General features: G+C 43.4%; 1 long non-coding RNA gene across 1 annotated transcript in view; it reads left to right on the forward strand.

The window, feature by feature from the left end:
• The window catches only part of LOC134810689 (uncharacterized), a 62,603-nt gene extending 47,227 nt beyond the window's left edge, over positions 1-15,376 (forward strand). Inside the window, exon 4 of the long non-coding RNA XR_010159321.1 lies at positions 14,805-15,376. This is a non-coding gene — a long non-coding RNA (uncharacterized LOC134810689). The remainder of the gene's footprint in view (positions 1-14,804) is intronic.
• Positions 15,377-16,555: the final 1,179 nt, after the last annotated feature.

The following is a 16,555-nucleotide window of genomic DNA, read 5'->3' on the forward strand; positions in this document are numbered from 1 at the left end:
TGGAATACTGTGTTTCATCCCTGTGAACCATTTTAAATTTGGGGGTACCTTATACAACAAGGTATTAGAATTTGGAACTACTGGTAACGTCAGTATTACAATCTAATTTACTGCATGTAGGTCTTGAACAAATCTCCAGCCTTGTCCACTGGGTTTTTAAAGTGGTAGACTGGGGTGTTACAAGGACTAGTGTAAAACATTAGAAGTCCTTGTATAATTAATTCCTCTACAACTGGTGACAGCCCCTGAATACATCTGGTTTTAGTGGGTATTGAGGTAAATTAGGTAGCAGCTTAGAATGATTTATTTGGTTTTTTTCCTGTTTTGATTTTTGTGGGTTCAGCACTTTAAATATTTCCTATGTCATTTAAGGAGGAAGCCCACAAATATCTAGATTCTTCAGAAAGAACAGGTTTTTATAGATTTGAGTTTCAGTGTTATCAGCTTCTACTAGTATGTAACAGAGCAGTTCAGGTTCAGGAGAGTTAGGAAATTATAAGATTATCTCTCCTTCTGAAGATAATTTTCTGTACATTCTTAGCAAGTCTTGTCCCCATAGATTCACTGGGGCAGCATCACAAAGTAAGAAGGCATGTTTTTCTGAAAATGGTCCAAGTATCATTTGAACAGGTTCAGACATGGAGACATTTGGACTTGATTTGAAACCTCCACCATGAAACTATTCTTTTTACTGCAAGGGAGTTGTTGATTTACGAAGGTGGGGTTTTAAAGTATATAAGGTGGGCCAGGCGTGGTGGCTCACGCCTGTAATCCCAGCACTTTGGGAGGCCAAAGCAGGTGGATCACTTTGAGGTCAAGAGATTGAGACCAGCCTGGCCAACATGGTGAAACCCCATCTCTACTAAAAATACAAAAATTAGCTGGTATGGTGGCACATGCCTGTAGTCCCAGCTACTCAGAGGTTTAAGGAGGAGAATCGCTTGAACCTGGGAGGCAGAGGTTGCAGTGAGCCGAGATTGTGCCACTGCACTCCAGCCTGGGCAACAGAGAGAGACTGCATCTCAAAAAAAATGAAAATAAAAAAATTAAAGGAGTACATAACGTGGCCGGGCACAGTGGCTCATACCTGTAATCATTACACTTGGGAGAGGCCAGGGAAGGGAAGATCACTTGAGGCCAGGAGTTTGAGATCATCCTGGGCAATCTAGCAGGACTCCATCTCTACAAAAAAGTTTTTAAAAAATTATCCAGGCACAATGGCATGCACCTGTAGTCCTAGCTACTCGAGAGGCTGAGGTGGGAGGATCCCTTGAGCCCAGGAGGTCAAGATTGCAGTGAGCTGTGATCACGCCACTACACTCCAGCCTGGGTGACAGTGTGAGACCCTGCCTCTTAAAAAAAAAAAGGAGTAATGGGAAGTCTTATACAGTTTTGGTAAATACGGGAGCCACTTTATCTATTTTTTTTTTTTTTCCTTTTGAGACAGGGTCTCCCTCTGTCACCCAGGCTCAAGTGCAGTGATGCAATCATAGCTTACTGCAGCCTCGAACTCCTGGGTTTGAGTGATCTTCCCACCTCAGCTTCCCAAATAGCTGGGATTACAGGCATGAATCACCCTGCCTGTTTCCCATTAATCTTAATTTTAGTTTCCCTTTGTTCATTTAAAGGTATTATGGAAAAAATCCCTGGGAGCCTCATTAGTGTTATTATTCCAGGAGTCAAACCCTCAGGGGCTTCATCTGGAGGGGAAAATGTCTGGGTCAAAAGAAATGGGTTCCTCACTTGCCTAGTGCGAGACTGGATGATTTTGGCCAGGCACGGTGGCTCATGCCTGTAATCCCAGCACTTCGGGAGGCCGAGGCGGGTGGATCACCTGAGGTCAGGAGTTCGAGACCACCATGGCCAACATGGAGAAACCCCGTCTCTACTAAAAATACAAAAATTAGACGGGCATGGTGGTGTGTGCCTGCAGTCCCAGCTACTCAGGAGGCTGAGGCAGGAGAATCACTTGAACCCAGGTGGTGGAGATTGCAGTGAGCTAAGATTGCACCACTGCACTCCAGCCTGGGTGACAGAGTGATACTCTGTCTCAAAAAAAAAAAAAAGACTGGACAATTTTGATTCCAGTGGCCTGGCTGTTTACAGTAAAGAAGGACATCTTGAGGCAGAAGTTTCTTTGGTCCTCCTCCAGTATATTCATGTATTTGAAATCAATACTAAGAGGTCCAAACTAAAGAAACTTGTGCCTCGAGATGTCTGCCTTTATTGTAGTTGCTGTGACTATTACTTAAACCAGCCCAATCATCCCATATAAATGATGTTTATAGTTTCTTTTGAATAAACATAGAAATTAACCCTCGCAGGCCAGGCATGGTGGCTCATGCTTGTAATCTCAGCACTGTGGGAGGCCGAGGTGAGTGGATCACTTGAGGCCAGGAGTTTGAGACCAGCCTGGCCAACATGGCAAAACCCTGTCTCTACTAAACACACACACACACACACACACACACAAATTAGCTGGGCATGGTGGCGTGCACCTGTAATCCCAGCTTCTCGGGTGGCTGAGGCAAGAGAATCGCTTGAACCTGGGAGGTGGAGGTTGCAGTGAGCCAAGATCATGCCACTGCACTCCAGCCTGGGCAACAGAGTGAGACTCTGTCTCAAAAAAAAAAAAAAAAAAAAAAAAAAGGAAGAAAGAAAAAAAAAGAAAAAGAAATTGACCCTCCAGTCTTGAAACTTGAGAAAGTTTCATTTGTCTTATCTGAGTTCTTTTTTCAGGAAATCAAACATCAGGCCTCCCCAATAGTATTAAGGAGCTGAAACTTACCAGATTACCACATCTGGACAATGAAATGCCAGATCCTTTGCTCATGATGATTGCCTACTAAGGGGTCCCCAATTCCCAGACCATGGACTGGGATCCATGGCCTGTTAAGAACTGGGCTGCACAGCAGGGAGTGAGTGGAGGGTGAGTGAGCATTACCAACTGAGCTGCATCAGCAACACCATTAGATTCTCACAGGATCAGGAACGCTGTTGTGAATGTGCATGCAAGGGATCCAGATTGTGCACTTGTTATGGGAATCCAACTAATGCCTAATCATCTGAGGTGGAACAGCTTCATCCCGAAACCATCCCCCATCTCACACCCCTACCACCATGTGTGGAAGAATTGTCTTCCACAAAACTTGTCCTTGGTGCCAAAAAGGTTGGGGACTGCTGGCTTAACTGACCACCTGCTTCCTATTGACCAACTCCTCCTCCTTACCCTTTCTAAATTCCTGTTTTTCCACACATGGCTACGTTGCTTCCCTGCTATATAAACTTCCAATTTTATTTGGTCAGGGAGATGGATTTGAGACTAATCTCCCATCTTCTCCGCTGTGGCACCTGATGAAGGCCTTCTTCTCTGGCAATACTCACTGTCTCAGTGATTGGCTTTCTGTGCAGCGAGCAGCAAGACCTAAACCAAACCCCTGGCATTTTGGTAACATAAAGACATGAGCCTATTTGCCTCTGTTGTTGTTGTTGTTGTTGTTGTTGTTTCTGAGACAAGGTCTTGCTCTATCGCCCAGCTTGGAGTGCAGTGGCACAATCACGGCCCATTGCAGCCTCAACCTCCTGGACTGAAGTGATCCTCCCACCTCAGTCTCCTGAGTAGCTGGGACTACAGGCACATGTCACAATGCCTGGCTAATTTTTTCATTTATTTTTGTAGAGATGGGGTCTCTCTGTGTTGCCCTTTATTTGTCTTTTGATTTTTCTCTTGCTTTAGAATCCTCTCAGAATTTTCAACTAGGGCCACCAATTCAATCATATCTATAACTTTCCGTCCTGGCGTATGTTTTCTAATTAAATCACTAAATTTAGGATGAAGTCCATTTACAAATACAGAAGCTAATGCCATTTCAGTCTCTGCAGGAAGCGCCCCTTATGGTATTTCAAGTCCAGCATGTTTTATAAATAGTGTTTCTAAATGGGCTCTGTAATTTGAAATTGGTTCATCTTTTTTTGTCTATAAGATTGTATGATGGACCAATCAACTTTTTGTGGAAAAATCTTAGGAACTGAATTTGAAAGGTCTTGGCAATTCTTCCAGCTTCTTTCTGCCTTTCTTTTAAGGAGGTTTTGGAGGGTCTTTCACATCCTCCCCAGGTTGGTCCCATTCCACTCCTGCTATCCATCTTCAAGCATCACCAGGTCCCAATAGCATATGAATAAATTGGTAAAGATCAGGGAGTACTGGATCAAATGCTCCAATAAGGTTTCTGAATTCCTTAGTACATTTCCAGGAGGTTTTCTTGGGGCTAGGGAAGTCATTTACAATGGCCCTAAGCTCAATTTTAGACCATGGAGTAAAGGTGATTATGGCAGGCATGCCTGCCTGATCAGAGGGTCTCATTTTGCAAGCATTTGTCTAACTTCCCTTTTTTCATTGTCTTCAGGGTGAAAGGGTAGCTGGGCAAAAGGGTTAGAGAACTCAGAACGTTGAGGTAAGGACAGATAAAGAGAAGGAGCAGTCAGAGTTAATTCAGTCAAGGTACAGTCCTTTTTTTTTAATGTCCTGAGTTTGTTGCTTAAGATTTTCCTTTGCCTCCTGTAAGGAATTTTTTAGGGAGGCAATTTTTAATTCATTTTATCTTCTAGATGTTTCTTTGTACCAATTAAAAAATGCATCCCATTGCATTTTGGATTCTTCCTTTTCCAATGTGCCTCACAGGCGAATGATTTTATTTAGGTTGAAAGTTCCCCATAGTGACCACTCTAAGTTATCTTTGTAAGATTAACCCATTTTTCTAAAAATGTGCAAGTCCTGAGACTATAGTTCTTATACATAAAATCTGCTGGAGTTCCAGAAGATAGAGTGCCAGACTCATTTGATTCAGATGAACCTATCGTCAACAGGTACCTAGCCAAGGCCTGTATCTGGATCTGATCTGGTTAATCATCAAATCCAATTTGATCCTGGACCCTGTTTGCTCAAATGAAGTCTGGAGAGCTCAAAATATAATTCATGAAGCTCAGTCTGAGAGGGAATTAATCACGGCCTCCAGTTACAAACAAGAGAACAGTGAGGACAGTGTGGTCTGTGGGTACCTCCCCTGGTAGCTCTGTGTTCCCGGGGCTGCCATAGAATGCCTTGGATCCCATTTCTGACACCAAATCTGTTAAAAATAACACCTTTAGACAAAATAAAAGTAATAGAGTTTATTTTAAACAAAGAACAATTCATGATTTAGGTAGCACTCAAAATCAAAAGAGATTGGGAGTGCTTGGCTGCAGCAGCATGAGCTGTGAGCTTTTACAAGGAGGGAAGACAATGAAAATGTACCTGATTGGTTTAGTGTGGGAAGGCCCTAGTTAGAGGTCAGTTTTATTGTTTTATATTGGGCTCTGTTTACCTAGAAGCTAAAATACTGGCCTGTCTCTGTTTAATGCCCTCCCTATTATGATTTTTTTAAACAATTAATAAGAGTGTACTAAGTAGGCCAGGCATGGTGGCTCGCGCCTGAAATCTCAGCAATTTGGGAGGCCAAGGTGAGCGGATCACTTGAGGTCAGGAGTTCGAGACCAGCCTGGCCAACATGGTGAAAATCCATCTCTACTAAAGATACAAAAATTAGTGAGGCATGATGGCGGGCACCTGTAATCCCTGATACTTGGGAGGCTGAGACAGGAGAATCACTTGAACCCAGGAGGCGGAAGTTGCAGTGAGCTGAGATCATCCCACTGCACACCAGCCTTGGTGACAGGGTAAGACTCCATCTCAAAAAAGAAAAAAATATATATATATACTAAGCAAATATTAGTTTTAGTATGATTTTTTCATTTCTTCTTTCATAACTGACAGAGAGTTTTTAATATTTTGACAAAACTTCTTAAAAGTTGCAGAATAATCATAATTCTTCCCACTGAGTATTAAGATTGCTTTGCACTATTCACGATAGACAAGATATGGAATCAATCTGTAACCATCAACAAATGAATAAAGACGCTGTGATGTATACACAGAATGGCATACTCTACAGCAGTCCATTGTGAAAGAGAAGGAATTCCTGTCATTTATCACAACATGGGTGAATCTATAGGACACGCAAGTGAAATAAGCCAGGCACAGAAACGGAAATTCTTTCAAACGTGGAAAAAGAAAAAAAAAGAAAAAAGACAAATTCTGCATGATTTCACTTGTATGTGGAATGTATAACAGAGTTAAACTCATAAAGAGTAGAGTGGTGGTTACTGGAGTCTGGGGGATAAGGGTTGGATTGGGGAGATGTTGGTTAAAGAGTACGACATTTTAGTCAGGGCTGAGCACAGTGGCTCACGCCTGTAATCCCAACACTTTGGGAGGCTGAGGCAGTAGGATTGCTTGAGTCCAGGAGTTCGAGACTAGCCTGGGCAACATAGGGAGACCCAGTCTCTACAAAAAATAAATAAATAAGCCAGCATGGTGGCGCGTGCCTGTGGTCCCAGGTATTGGCTTGGTGCAAAAGTTATTGCAGTTTTTGCCATTATTACTTTTAAGGGCAAACCTGCAATAACTTTTGCATCAACATAATACTTGAGAGGCTTAGATGGGAGGATCACCTGAGCCTAGGAGGTTGAGGCTGCAGTGAGCCATGATCGTGCCAGTGCACTTCAGCCTGGGCGACAGAGTGAGACTGTGTCTCAAAAAAAATAAAAAAATAAGATTTTAGCCAGACAGGAGGAAAAAGTTCAGGAGATCTATTGTACAACATTGTGACTATAGTCAATACCAATGTATCATAGCTTAAAAATTGCTAAGATAGTAGATTTTAAATCTTTTCACCACAAAGTGAGATAGTAGGTATGGTAGCTTGATTTAGACATTCCACAAGATATACATATATCAGATCATCATGTTGTATGCCATAGATCAAGAATCCCCAAGTCCATGGCCTGTTAGGAACCAGGCTGCACAGCAGGAGGTGAGCAGCAGGCAAACAAGCAAAGCTTCATCTGTACTTACAGCTGTTCCCCATCGCTTGCATTACCACGGGAGTTCTGTTGCCTGTCAGATCAACAGCCGCATTAGATTCTCATGGGACCATGAACCCTATTGTGAACTGTGCATGTGAGGGATCTAGGTTGTGTGCTCTTTATGAGAATCTAATGCCTGATGATCTGACACTGTCTCCCATCACCCCCACATAGCACCATCTAGTTGCAGGAAAACAAGCTTAGGGCTCCTGCTGATTCTACATTATGGTGAGTTGTATAATTATTTCATTATATATTACAATATAATAATAATAGAAATAAAGTGCACAATAAATGTAATGCACTTGAATCATCCCAAAACCATCCCCTCCCTGGTCCATGGAAAAATCGTCTTCCATGAAATTGGTCACTGGTGCCAAAAAGGTTGGGGACCACTGCCATAGATACATCTAATTTTTATTTGTCAGTTAAAAATAAATTTTTTTAATTTGCATTAAAAAGAGATTTCTGCATAGTTTCAGGTTGAACAGTTATTTTTACCATCCTACACTACTATGCAAGGTGAGGACTGCTTTTTTTTTTTTTTTTTTTTTTTTGAGATGGAGTGTCGCTCTGTCTTCCAGGTTGGAGTGCAGTGGCGCGATCTCAGCTCACTGCAAGCTCCGCCTCCTGGGTTCACACCATTCTCCTGCCTCAGTCTCCCGAGTAGCTGGGACTACAGGAGTCTCATTCTGTTGCCCAGGCTGGAATGCAGTGGCGCGATCTCGGCTCACTGCAAGCTCCGCCTCCCAGGTTCACGCCATTCTGCCTCAGCCTCTCGAGTAGCTGGGACTACAGGCACCCGCCACCACGCCCGGCTAATTTTTTGTATTTTTAGTAGAGACGGGGTTTCACCATGTTAGCCAGGATGGTCTCGATCTCCTGACCTCGTGATCCACCCGCCTCGGCCTCCCAAAGTGCTGGGATTACAGGCGTGAGCCACAGCGCCTGGCCGAGGAGTGCTTTTATATGCTCTTGGAAGTATATGGGGACTCCATTTCTGTCACTGTGGCGATTCCACTTATGCATTCACCATGCCAATCCAAGGCAGCTGATGGCTTAGGAAAGTCAGAGACTGAGATGTTAAAATCCCTGGAGCTATCTGCCAACATGTCTCCATTCCACCTGTTAGGGTTAAAGGTTTTTCTAACCTGGGCCCTGACCTTAGCACAGATCTGCCTATATTTTTTTTGAAGTTCAGCCACTTGGACTATTAGACCTAAACTTTTTCTGTACTGCCACTGCAGGGCTGAAGGAGCTTTGCATGCATCCACCAAGTCTGGCTTTCACACCTGAATTTCACACCTCGCTTTCACCCTTAGCTATTCCATCTTTCTGTGGAACATCAGTGTCACTTAGCAATAGCCATACAATCCCATTATCCTTATACCTACCTTTCCCTTCAAAGTCTCGGATGCCTGATACATTGCACCTGCTAGTTCATTCACTCCCATTAGTACACTCCCAAGTCATTCCAGTGAAAGATTTAACAATTGAATGGCCACTGTGCCAAAGGTGCCTGGGCTCTACCTGCCACCAGTGATGGGGTCCTCACAGCCAACCCAGTGGTGTATAATCCATTTCCAAAACCATCTCACTGCCTGTTTTCTTGGACCACTCCTGGCATCAACTGTTTCAGGTTAGAGTGACTGAAAATTTGGGTTATAAGATATTTATTAGAGATCAATATCTATTAAAAATGTGAAAGGAAGCAGGATTGTGCTGAGGAAGAAGATAAACAACAAAGATAACCACAATGTCAGCCCATCAAAGCCTTTGGCCAACCCAGCAGAAAAATCTGGAGCAGGTGTATCTTTTCAGTCTCCCCAGTTAGGTCAAAATGGCTGCGCCTTTACACCCGCACTTCCCTCAATCACGGGCTTCAGGCTGTCCTGGGCATGACCTCAGATGAAGCGGCTCACACAGCTGAGGCTAACGTTGTCGGAGCTGACAGCTGAAAGCCGTTTGCTGACCACACTCCCACAGCTGAGCAGCATGCCCTTGCTTGAAGGAGGATTTGGATGACACAGCTCTATGTCTGCCATATTTTGGGGGTCACATTCCTCACACCCAGCTCTGCCTCAAATGGCAACATTGACAAAAATTCATTCCAGTTGCAAACCAATTGTAGAATACTATAAAACCAGAGTACAAGTCTAATAGCATAAATCTCATCCTAAGTGGAAAAGAAAGGGTCATTTATTCACACATTTTTGGGAAAAAAAAAAAAACCTTTGCTCTGTCTTTATTACAACATGGATACTCACAAAAAATAGTCATATATATTTTCCTCTTTTAAATCTTCCAGGAAAAAAGGCTGGGCGTGGTGGATCACTTCTGTAATCCTAGCACTTTGGGAGGCTGAGGCAAGTAGATTACCTGAGTTCAGGAGTTTGAGACCAGGCTGGGCAACAGGACAAAACCCTGTCCCTACTAAAAATAAAAAATAAAAAAAATTTAAAAAGCCAGGCGTTGTGGCGGGCACCTGCAATCCCAGCTACTCAGGAGGCTGAGGCAGGAGAATTACTTGAACCCGGTTGGCAGAGGTTGCAGTGAGCTGAGATCGCACCACTGCACTCCAGCCTGGGCAACAGAGAAAGACTCTGTCTCCAAAAATAAAAAAGTTAAATTTAAAATAAAATAAATCTTCTAGAAAAAAAGGAATAATTTTTCCTTTTCAGTATCACTGGAAAAGCAGAGTCATCTAGTAAACCCTGTTACTAACACGCAGTTACACTGTACAAAATTAAACACATCTCACATGACTGTCATGGGTTCCCTCTGCAGAGCTGAATCACATCTACAAAAGTAAACTCCCCTAGGAGAATAATAGAAACATGGAAAATGGGAGGAAGGCCCACCATTACAGATGCAGCGGGAAAGGAGCTCAGAGGTTAACCACAGCATGAATTCCTAACATGCTGAAATAATAAAATGATTTCAGTCCACCAACAAGTTGGCTTAGTGTCTTCAGCATTGCCTCTGAAGCTCCAGAGGTCCTGAGTGGATGCCGAGGACCACAGGCACTAAATGACTTCCCCAAGGTCATGTTGCTCATTTCTGGCAAAATTGGGACCAAAACCCAGCCCTCCTGACACAGGATGGTGCTTGTTTCTCTCTTCAGGTTTCTCTTCAGCGCGGAATGATATGTGTGGTATACGTAAGGTTATAAAACAAAGCGAGGTAACAGCTTTGCTTCTTTTTATATATATATACTTTTAAGTTCTAGGGTACATGTGCACAACGTGCAGGTTTGTTACATATGTATACATGTGCCATGTTGGTGTGCTGCACCCATTAAACTCGTCATTTATATTAGATACATCTCCTAATGCTATCCCTCTGCCCAGCTTTGCTTCTTTTCATGATGCTACTCCAGTTTCAAGATCACTGTAGCAGATGCCATCAGTGTGCACTGGCTCTGGGCATGCCTTCCTCTCACCCTGAACCTTCTCTGCCAGAGCCCACATTACCTATCATCATAATAGAGCCCTGTGTGCCTGGAGATTATCCCTCTCCCCATCCCCTAAAGCAGCCCTTAATCAATGACTGACAGGTATGAAATAGAAATATTTCCATTCCTGGACCAGGCACTGTGGCTCACGCATGCAATCCCAGCACTTTGGGAGGCCGAGGCGGGCAGATCACCTGAGGTCAGGAGTTGAAGACCAGCCTGGCCAACATGGTGAAACCCTGTCTCTACTAAAAATACAAAAATTAGCTGGGCATGATAGTGGGTACCTGTAATCCCAGCTACTCGGGAGGCTGAGGCGGGAGAATCGCTTGAACCTGGGAGGCGGGAGTTGCAGTGAGCTGAGACCTCACCATTGTACTCCAGCCTGGGTGGTAGAGGGAGACTCCGTCTCAAAAAAAAAAAAAAAAAAAGTTTCCATTCTTTTTCCTCTGAGGGGACAACTCTGAGATGAGCCCTACCCCATCCCTGAGATAACTCTGCTTGCTTATTTGGCCTCTTCCCTTTCCTGCTCCCTTTTCTTATTTACTTAATGATTTTTCCTGAGAATGCTCTCTATTTAAAACATTTTCATATGGATTATCCTCGTCTCAGAATGTGCTTCTGAGGAATCCAAATGAAAAATACTACCAACTCTGGAATTATTATTACTATTACTATTACAACCACATTTTCTTTTAAATTTTATTTTGGTTTTTTATTGCAATATCATGGTTGTACATATTTGTGGGGTACAGGTGCTATTTTGATACAGACATACAATGTGTCATGATAAAAGCAGGGTAAATGGGATATCCATCACCTCCAACATTTATCATTTCTTTGTGTTGGGAACATTCTAAACCTTCTAGCTATTTTGAAATGTATAATAAATGACAGTTAACTATGATTACCCTGCTGTACTATCAAATACTAGTACTTATTCTATTTAACTGTATGTGTGTACCCCTTAACCAACTTCTCTTCATCCTCCACCCCCTTCCCTTCTCAGCCTCTTGTAACTACCATTCTACTCTCTGTCTCCATGAGATCCACTTTTTTAGCTCCCACATGTGAGTGAGAACATACAATATTAGTCTTTCTGTGCCTGGCTTATTTCACTTAACATAATGACCTCCAGTTTTATCCATGTTGCTGCAAATGGTAGGATTTCATTTTTTAATGACTGAATACTATTCCATTGTGTATATATACCACATTTTCTTTCTCTTCTTTTTTTTTTTTTTTTTTTTTTTCTGGTGATGGAGTTTTGCTCTTGTTGTCCAGGCTGGAGTCCAGTGGTGTGATCTCGGCTCACTGCAAACTCTACCTCCTGGGTTCAAGCGATTCTCCTGCCTCAGCCTCCTGCGTAGCTGGGATTACAGGCATGCACCACCATACCCGGCTAATTTTGTATTTTTAGTAGAGACAGGGTTTCTCCATGTTGGTCAGGCTGGTCTCGAACTCCCAACCTCAGGTGATCTGCCCGCCTCGGCCTCCCAAAGTGCTGGGATTACAGGCATGAGCCACCGTGCCCGGCCACACATTTTCTTCATTCATGCATCAGTGGGCATTTAGGTTGATTCCCTATCTTGGCTATTGTGCCTACTGCTGCAATAAACCTGGGAGTGCAGAGATCTCTTTGACATACTGATTTCCTTTCCTTCAGATATATACCCAGCAATGGGATTGCTGGATCATATGGTGGTTCTATTTTTAATTTTTTGAGGAACCTCCATACTGTTTTCCATAGTGGCTGTACTACTTTACATTCCCACCGACAGTGTATGAGCATTTCCCTTTCTGACAACCACCCCTTCTTGAGCACTTACCGTATGGATCTGGGTATCAGAGAACCTTGGTTAAAATCCTGGATCTGTTACTGACTCATTGTTTGACTTTGGACACGTTATTGAGTCTCTTATATCTAAATTCCTTTGTAAAACATGGAAAATAATCTGTCTAAAGGATAGTAAGGACCTGTTTTATGTGGGTGTGTGTTGAGGGTACTCAATTAGACAGCGGGCTGGGCTGCAGCCTTGGCACACAGTGAGGCTGCAGCTAAATAACTTTCCAAAGTGTCTGTCACTGACATCTGTGGCCATGGAGTAAGTAAATTATTTCCAAGTTTTCTGATCACTGGGGCAAGAGAAATAGTGGTTTTTCTGTATCCCATGGGATTAGACCACTGAAGAGTTTTTTTATTGTTGTTGTTTGTTATTTTGAGATGGAGTTTTGCTCTTGTTGCCCAGGCTGGAGTGCAATGGTGTGATCTCGACTCACTGCAACCTCCGCCTCCCGGGTGCAAGCAATTCTCCTGCCTCAGCCTCCCAAGGAGCTGGGATTATAGGCATGCACCGCCACGTCAGGCTAACTTTATATTTTTAGTAGAGACGGGGTTTCTCCATGTTGGTTGGGCTGGTCTCGAACTCCCGACCTCAGGTGATCCGCCCACCTCGGCCTCCTAAAGTGCTGGGATTACAGGCATGAGCCACCGCGCCCAGCCACTGAAGGGTTTTGTAAGCATTTATTGACAGACTGGTGACCGTAGCCAGATAAGCTCCCCAAGGGGATAAGAGTATTCTTGGGACACAGGGAGAAGAAGAAACTGAAGGGGAGGGAGTGGACCAGGCACGAACTGGAGCATCAAGCTTGTATATCAATATCAAAGGGAAAGTGGGGCCTGGTCCATGGAGGTCCCTCCGGAGCAGCTGAAGATTTCAAAACAAGATAATGGTGATGGGGGTGGGATGGCCTGGGGGCACAAAAGGAATAGGTGAAACTGGATGTAAAGTGTGGGAATCTGTATTTTAAACAAGCACCCAGGTGATTTGGGGATAAAGCCTAAGTAGAAGATCTTGCTTATATGAGAATATTGGGATAGAAAAAAATGCTGTAGTTTTCCAGTGAAAACCTCAGCTGCCCTTGACATGCTAATTTGTATCTGAATTTCCAAGAAATGATTATTGCAACCCCTGTGGGGTTATAATCCAGTCCCCTACCGGGGCAGGTGGACCTTTCACCTCCAGGAATTTTAATTCCTGTGTCACTCTTGAATGTATGCTGCCATATTTTTCAAAGCCCTAGGATGGGGCTTTCCTTGGACTAGATGAATCTTTTAAAATAGGTCTGAGCTCTTACTACACTTCCCATCCCTGTTTTATAAAAGTAAGGTATTTACTTATTAATTAATACTTATGTAAATCACAACATTCTAACATTAGTTTAACTGAATACAGTTTTATTTTATTTTATTTTTTAGAAGCTCTGAGGAGTGAATCCACAATACAGTTCAAAGAGAGATTTAAATTGCTAATTTCCCGGCACTGGAATGTGGGGAAAGATTGTCACAGATTTAGCATGAAAGCCATGTATTTAACATTCCTATGTAATAACCCTCTCTTAAATTGCATTTTGGTTTGAGAAACAGCAAGAACAAATTCAGCACTAGGGGGAAACTTTGCTGTTGATTTCAAAGGGAATGAGAATTTAGGGAGCACCTCTGCCCACCAGGAAGGAGCTTTCTCTTGAGTCTCCCACATGACTGTGTACTATGGATCACATTGGAAGAACTTCTCTTTTTCCTAATGCTGTCTGAGTTTTGCATTTTGGTGCCAGAACAGGGAAGTGAAGGGATACATAAGAGACACACATAATAGAAATGTAAAAGACAAGCAATACCACCAGACGATAGATGTAATTTGGAACAAAGATATTTTTATTTGCCTAAGGCTCAGAAAGTCGTGCCAGGCAATGCTGGAAGGAATTGGTTGGCTTCCTCTCCCAAACCACTTCCTCAGTGCTCATTCTCTTTCAGGTGGACAAGATATGGCATTTTGACTGCTAGCAAATGTCACTGTGACATTTCAATGGCACAATTGGTGACAATTCAGCCAATTTTTGTTGGGCACCCTCCACATGCCCCAGGGTCTGGGCTCAGCCCTTTACGTACATGGGCTCATTGATTCTTCCATATTTTCTAGAATGTGATTTTACCCTGGCTGGCACAGAGTAAATGCCCAAAGAATGGTAGCTATTGTTTTTAATCATCATTATTAATTTTATAAATAACTTCCATATCAGGTGATGGGAAAATTTCAGACTTTGATTTGGGCCTGGGAAAACAGGTTCAGTTTCAGTAGATGGAGGTAAAAGGAGGCAAAGAGCGACCTTATTTAAATCCAAGGCCGAAGGAAGGAGGCGCTAAGTGGTGTGTGGGTGATTAGGAGTAAAGTATCTTGTCTGAAATGAAGAGTTCCTATACAGCATGCTTATTTGGAGTCATGCCTAACAAGATTACTTTGGGTCTAATTTTGGAAGCTTGGTACTCCAGGGAGCTTGGATGTGAATTTAAAGACAATGGGAACTCACATTTAAGTTTCTGAAACAGCCAGGTGCGGTGGCTCATGCCTGTAATCCCAGCACTTCGGGAGGCCGAGGCGGGTGGATCACCTGAGATCAGGAGTTCGAGACCAGTCTAACCAACATGGAGAAACCCCATCTCTACTTAAAAAAAAACAAAACAAAACAAAATTAGCTGGGTATGGTGGTGCATGCCTGCAAGGGAGGAGACCACCCCTCATATTGTCTTATGCCCAATTTCTGCCTCCAAAGAAAGAAGAAGTAAAAACTAAAAGTCAGAAATGGAATTCACAAGCAGACAGCCTGGTGCCACACTCTGGGTCTGGTAGTTAAAGATCAACCCCTGACCTAATTGTTTATTTGCATAAGAAAAAGCACTGTGAAGATCCCTGTCCTGTTCTGTTCCATTCTAATTACCGGTACATGCAGCCCCCAGTCATGTACCCCCTGCTTGCTCAATCGATCACGACCCTCTCACGTGGACCCCGTTAGAGTTGTGAGCCCTTAAAAGGGACAGGAATTGCTTACTCAGGGAGCTTGGTTGTTGGAGACATGAGTCTTGCCGAAGCTCCTGGCCGAATAAAGCCCTTCCTTCTTTAACTCGGTGTCTGAGGGGTTTTGTCTGTAGCTTGTCCTGCTACACCTGTAATCCCAGCTACTCGGGAGGCTGAGGTGGGAGAATTGCTTGAACCCAGGAGGCAGAGGTTACAGTGAGCTGAGATTATGCCATTGCACTCCAGTCTGGGTAACAAGAGCAAAACTCCATCTCGAAAAAAAAAAAAGTTTCTGAATGGGGAGCTGTTCTGGAGTATGCAGGAAGGATTGGGGTGGGAGGAGAACAAGAAGAGGAATACGTTTTAGCGATATTGCAGTTATTTCAGGTTAAAAGTGATAGAGTCAGGGGCTGAACCAGGATATCGGCCATAGAAGCAGAAAGGAAGGGGTATGTGTGAAAGAAATTAAGAAAGAAGATGTCAGGCCTCTGAGCCCAAGCTAAGCCATCATATCCCCTGTGACCTGCACATATACATCCAGATGGCCTGAAGCAACTGAAGAATCACAAAAGAAGTGAAAATGGCTGATTCCTGCCTTAACTGATGACATTACCTTGTGAAATTCCTTCTCCTGGCTCAGAAGCTCCCCTACTGAGCACCTTGTGACACCCCACCCCTGCCTGCCAGAGAACAACCCCCTTTGACTGTAATTTTCCACTACCTACCCAAATTCTATAAAATGGCCTCACCCCTATTTCCCTTTGCTGACTCTCTTTTCAGACTCAGCCCACCTGCACCCAGATGATTAAAAATTTTTATTGCTCACATAAAGCCTGTTTGGTGGTCTCTTCACATGGACACGTGTGACATTTGGTGCCAAAACCCGGGATTATCCCTGATACCACACCTGACCCCTATGACTGTATATCTCTAATCCACCTGGCATTCATTCGATTTCCCCATATTTCCTTCTTTACTGTTCCTCACCCTGATCATACTTGGTTTATTGATGGCAGTTCCACCATGCCTAATCACCATTCACCAGCAAAGGCAGGCTATGCTATAGTATCTTCCACACCTATCATTGAGGTTACTGCTCTGCCCCCCTTCACTACTGCTCAACAAGCCAAACTCATTTCCTTAACTTGAGCCCTCACTCTTGTAAAAGGACTACGCGTCAATATTTATACTGACTTTAAATATGCCTTCCATATCCTGCACCACCATGCTGTTATATGGGCAAAAAGAAGTTTCCTCACTACACAAGGGTCCTCTATCGTTAATG

This window comes from Pan troglodytes, chromosome 7 (assembly GCF_028858775.2).
Source record: "Pan troglodytes isolate AG18354 chromosome 7, NHGRI_mPanTro3-v2.0_pri, whole genome shotgun sequence".
Lineage (NCBI taxonomy): Eukaryota > Metazoa > Chordata > Mammalia > Primates > Hominidae > Pan > Pan troglodytes.